Consider the following 6,000-nt stretch of genomic DNA (forward strand, 5'->3'; position numbering starts at 1 on the left):
GGAAACAAAAAAAAATACTAACACAACCAAATAGCAGTAATGGGATGAGGGCTGAAAGGTAGAGCACCTTCATTAGAGGAAGGACAGGTATATGTCACTTTCATGCGAGGGAGTGCCATCAGATGGGCACCTTCATGAGAAGAAGGACTGACAGACTGTACTTTGTGAGAGGAAGAAAAACAACCACCACTGGCAGATGGGCACATTCAAGAGGGGAAGGACAGAGATGGGTGCCGCCATGAGTAAAAGAAAAGATGAACATGTTCATGAGAGGAAGAACATATGGGCACGTTCAGTACTGGAAGGAGAGACGGGCATCCTCATGGGAGAAAGGAGAGACAGACGGGCACCTTTGTGGCAGGTAGACAGACAGAATGGCACCTTCATGAGAGAAATGGCTGAAATATGAGCATCTACTTGAGAGCAAAGACGGATGGCTGATCCTTTATGGGAAAGTAAGACAGGCAACTTCATTAGAAGAGGGACTAGAAAATGGGCACCTTCATGTGAGAAAGGACCAGCAAACAACCACTGTCAAGGTAGGAATGCTAGACAGGCACTTCTTGAGAGGTAGAACCAAAAGACGGGCATCTATAGGTAAGGAAGGTCATATGGACACTCTTGTGTGAAGAAGGACTGGCACATGACCTCCGTCACAAGAAGAAGGGCATGCATCGAGGCACCTCAACAAGAAGAAAAGCACATGGGAACCGGCATGAAAGAAGGACTGACAGAGGGACACCTTCGTTAGAGGAGAATAGATGCCTATATGAGGAAAAGGACTGACGATGGGCATCTTCATGAGAAGGACAGACGGATGAGTAGATTCTTGAGGAAAATGACTGACAGGTTGGCACCTTCATGGGAGTAGGGGCACACAGGTGAGCACCTTCGCAAGAAGGAGGACAGGCAGCACCTTCTTGGGAGGAAAAATATCCTCACAGACGGGCATCTGCGTTAGATGAAAGACATACGGAAGGGCACCTACATGAAGTCAAGGAGAGAGGCACACCTCCAGGACAGGCAGATGGAAACCTTCATGAGAGGAAGGACAGACAGATGGCCACCTTCATAAGAGGCTAACAGACAAGTGGACACCTTCATGAGATGAAGGATAGATGGGGCCTTTATTAGAGGAAAGATATCCCTACAGATGGACATCTGTCTTCGCCAGAGAAAGGAGATGCAGAGGAGCCATCTTGTGAAAGGAAGAACAAGCGGGCACATACATGAACCGACGGGTAGCTGGATCATAGGCATCTTCAAGAAAAGAATTGCCGAGCTCTGAAATTCAGGATTCTTCCAATCAGTTCATTTATGTTTAACAAGTTGGATCTATTTGTCACTTTATTTGGTGTCCCCCACACTCCGACCTCATCCTCTTTTCCTGCCTGTTATAAACTCTATTCTATTTGTTTCTATCATTTCTCCCACTCTCTGTGATCTTGCTTTTTCCTCTTTTCTGTTTATTTTTGCCTTGTTTACCTTCTCTCTAGCTGTTTGCTTACCCGAATTTCACCCGTTCTCTCCTTTCCCCTGCACTCCAATGTTCCCCTCCTTAACCTTCTATTCATTCTTGATCTCTGATTTCTCTACTCTTGTATTTCTTCTGTTCCCCCTTTCTTCCTCCTCCGGTTTTCCTCTAATGTTTCCGCACTTTTTCCTCTTCTCTCCCTCCTGGCCCCAACTTTTTTCTCTCCTTCACCAATCTTTCCTTATCACACTGCCATCTCCCACCCTGCCCCTCTTTTTTCAGTCTCTCTCTCCTTTTCTCATTTCGCTCTTCCTCTGGTTTAACCCCTCTCCACTGTTTTCCCCTCTTTGCATTTGCTTCTTTCCCTCTTTAGACCCCCCCCCGTATTACCCTCTCCCTGTTGAATCCGTTGTTCCACTGTACATTGTTAATTTTGTCTTTCTTCTCCCTCTTCCTGCTCCCAGGTCCATTTTAATGATTTCTCTTCATTTTCATTTTATCCCCCGATTTTTCACCTCTGCACCTCTTTTCACATCCCTCCACAGCACGCTCCAGTTTTCCATGTTTTGCTCTTGTGCCTTTCCCCTTTTCCAACTCTTCGCTTTTTCCCTTCTCAAGTAATCCTCCTATCTCTCTTCCCTTCTTCACATTTGTCTTTCATGCTTTCTACTTTTCTGCCTTAACTGCTTGTATAACTACCGCCCTCCTCTCCAGTCTATGTATTACCTTTACTCTCTCTTCCTTTTACATTTTTACACAGCCCGGGCGAAATTTTAAATATGTTGGTGAAATTCGAGAAATTTCCGATTTTTACTTTACGTCAAATTTCCCTTTCTACGATTTCTTGTACCTTTTTTGTGTAAGCGGTCAGCTTGTATAAAAAAAAGTCTCACGAGATACCAGCGGGATACTGATCTGCATTGAACATATGTTGCTGAGGGACATGTTTTCTCAACAGCGAGGTGTGCCTTTGCATAAAAAAATCTACAAAAGGTACCAGTAAAGCGCATTTTACTCTAAACTGTCATGGAATTTCACAAACTTTCATGGAAAAAAGCTGCGATTTTGCACACCCCTGCTTCCAACCACTGTGCTTTCTTGGTTCACATTCTTGTCCTTTCTTTCTTCCCTGCTTCTTTTACCCATGCCCTCTTGAGGCCCTTTTCTGTTCTTCCCATTGTGTCAGCGCTTCTCTTGCCCGGTTTCTACTCCTCGATTCCCCCACTTCTAGCCTCTCTACTTGTCCTTTTCTTTCCCGTCTGCCTATCTCACCATAACCACTGTTTCCCCTCCCTCTCCCCATAACTAATCTTCTTCCCCTTTACCCAAACTCTCCCTTCCCCCAGTTCACCCTCACCCCTCTCTATCAGTCACCCCAGGCCTCGGATCAGCAATTCAAATTGGTGGAAGGTTTGCCTGCCCGGTAGCCTTTGAGACGGCTCTTAACATTATTAGAGCAGATGCCACGCGCCCCACCAGACTGATAATTATACAAACAAGTATTGATCTGACGACCACCTTCCGTTTCCCCATCCAGTATATTTGACTCTTTCCATCCCCCGTTGCTGGATCTCTCCCCAGCGTGCCCTCAGGGAGCAGGGGCGTAGCTACCATTGGTGCAGCAGGTGCAGTGACACCGGGACCCATTGCACCTTGATAAATGTTGCATTTTACTGCCACATTAGCAAAGGGAGCATGTTCCTTCCATGCACCAGGGCCAATGACATCCTTCCACACCACTGCTTCGGAGAGAGTGATTTTACTCTCCGAGTCTATCCCGCGTCTTTCTTCTTGTGTCATTGTCCTCCTCGGCGGTCTCTCCATCTCTGGATTGCATGATCTCTTTTTAACCCTTACGGTTTTTCATTTAGTGGTATTTATTGCTATTCTAGACGAGATTGGTGTTTTATCACACAGCTGAATGGTGCAAAGTTTACCGACCTCACAAGGATGAGAGGCTGGGAGGCGCACTCGGGCTCGAACCTTCGACCTTCAGACTGCACGTGCGTGCCCGCCATTTATTTGGTGTGTTGGTGTAAAGAGCTAGCATTTGCACCTTGTATTGTCTCTCTTTACCGCCTTTCTCTCCTGTTGCCCTTCGTCGCCGCTCTTTTCTCTCCATCTCTCCCGCTATCCTCTTCTCTAGCTGTCTCTCTTGCATTGTGTTCTCACTGCCAAATCCCATCTCTCTCATCCTTTTTCGCCTCACTCTTGATGTCTCTGTTTTTGCCCCCTCGCTCTCTCGGCCTCGTTGAAAATCAGCGCATCTCTCTGCACTGTCCGTCTCTAGTTTGCGCTGTCCTCGTCTGTCACTCTCTGCTCAACCTCTCAGCGCTGCGGCCTGACTAGAATGTTATCAGATGTTTGTGTAGCGCCCATTCCACCTACAGGCTGTCAATGCGCTGGGGCTCGCTTTTAGCACTCATAACGACTTTTTATTTTATTTTAATTATGATAGGCTGAGATTACGATCCTTAAGTCTGTAAGTAAAACATCGATGTCCATGGAAAAACCTACTCTCTTTCATTTTAGGTCTCCGCCAACTTCTTTCCTCCCCGATTACTTTTCACTCTGCCGACTGCCTTTCTTTCCACCACATGCTCCGAGCTCCCTCCCCCTCAGAATTCTCACCACTCCTTAGTCTGCCCCCCTTTGTCTTCGTCTCCCCTTTATCCCCCTCTTCTTCTTCTCAATCTCCTTTTTCCCCTTCTTCACTGTCTCTTTCGGTCTCTCCCTCCTGTCTGGTTTCGTACCTCTTTACCGCTCACGCCTCATCAGTGCTTCTGTCCGCCCCGCCACATCCCGCCTCACTTCACTTTCCATCTCGTTACTGCTTTCAAACGTCTCTAAAATACATCAACATACACTTCTCGACTTTTCTCGTCAGCCCTCCGCATCGTCTATCTTTTTAACTGCCTTTTCTTCTCCGTCCATTCCCCCTTTTCTTCCCCTCCCAATTAGCACCCCCTGTCCCCATCACGAGCCTCTGTCCCCCCTGTTTCCAGCCGGTCCCTTTATTGCTTCAGCTCGGAAGCGCCCTACGGAAGTTTGCACTTTTCATTGCACACAGACGTGCTTGCAGCCTCCTCCCCGCCACCCGGGCTCGTGCCCCGTTATTCGCCTCGTACTTGTGACTCGCTTCCCGCCCCAGCCCATCCGCCTTCTTATAACCAGGTCACATCAACGTTGATTTTTTTCAGGAGCGTAAAACAACCCAGTCATAACTTGTTTCTGCATAGCGCTTCGCACCGTATCTTGCTGTTTCTAAACGCTATAATTGACTCACTGAAAAGGAACCAGACCCACAGTCGTTGGTTCCGGCGCCCTCTAAGTTCCAGCCGCGCGTTTTCTGCTCATGTTTGTATTTAAGTGTCTTCTGTATTCCAAGCCTTTCGCAAATGCGTTAAAGCGCCTACATATAGAGACCCCACCCCACTTGCAAACCCCCACCAGCACTCCCCACGCGTTCCACCTGTGTGGCTTGCTCTTACCTGCGCCCGTCCTGTCAGACGCACAAGGTAACTGTTAACAAGTCGCGAGCGGGGCTGGAAGCAGACGCGACCGCATCTAGGCGCTGCATCTATGTAAATAGCGCCAATACAGCAAGCGGAAAGATACCTTGCGTCGAGTGGTTCCCGTTCTGCATGGCTTGTTCCATCGAGACACCCCCTTCACCGAGCTGCTGGCGCCGACTTGTCCCCGAGCCCTACCCCTCGGCTGCCGATCCTGAGCGCCAGGCTTTGCTGCCTCTGGGAGAAAGGGGGTGGGCGCTGGCTGCAGCCGCGGATCTGATTAGCTGCCTTAGACTGTGACAGGCAGACTGCCAGGCCTACCCGTGAGGGCTCTTCTCTGACAGCTGGATGGATAGATGGATGGATGGATGTGTTAGTGATGGTGGGAGGTGATGGGCTCATGGAAAACAGGTGGATGAGAGGGGTGGATTGGAGGAGTGGCATGGATGGATGGATTGATAATTGATCTGTGGATATACAGAGGGGGGACAGGGGATGAATGGGTGGATGGGCAGATGGCTGGATGGCAGCAGAGAGAGGAGTGGGTGGATGTACAGGAAGAGGGGAGGGATGGGTGTGTTTGTGGAAGATGAGAGGGGAATGGCTGGAGGGATGAACAGTAAGATGATGGATGGCGAAGGAGCGGTGGGTGGATGGAATGATGGATGGCCACACGGAGGGGAAGTAGTGGATGCAATGGGGTGAGTGGATAACGGGTGCATGGACGGATGGGATGGAGCGGGAGGTAGGTTTGGAAGGATGATGGGTGAGTGAAGTGGGAGAGATGGGTGGGCGAATGATTGGAAGCAGGGGCAGGGATTGTGAAGCAGGTGATTGGCAGACAGATAGCAGTGGATGGGATCAAAGGGCAAATGGATGGATGATTGAGAGGAGGAATCATTGGATGGATAAATGGTTTAATAAGTATCAATAGGAAGCAGTTTTGAGAAGTGTATATTTATCTACCTTATATTGATTGGTCCATTTGATTAGGAGATCACCAGTGGCGGCCAG

At 48.7% G+C, this 6,000-nt stretch overlaps 1 protein-coding gene across 1 annotated transcript in view; it reads right to left on the reverse strand.

Annotated features, from left to right (window-relative positions):
* The window catches only part of LZTS1 (leucine zipper tumor suppressor 1), a 353,433-nt gene extending 348,257 nt beyond the window's left edge, over positions 1-5,176 (reverse strand). Inside the window, exon 1 of the mRNA XM_086944794.1 lies at positions 5,093-5,176. The gene's annotated coding sequence lies outside the window, so the exon portion shown is untranslated. The remainder of the gene's footprint in view (positions 1-5,092) is intronic.
* Between the last annotated feature and the right edge of the window lie 824 nt (positions 5,177-6,000).

The sequence above is a fragment of the Lissotriton vulgaris genome, chromosome 11 (assembly GCF_964263255.1).
Source record: "Lissotriton vulgaris chromosome 11, aLisVul1.2, whole genome shotgun sequence".
NCBI classification, from domain to species: Eukaryota; Metazoa; Chordata; class Amphibia; order Caudata; family Salamandridae; genus Lissotriton; species Lissotriton vulgaris.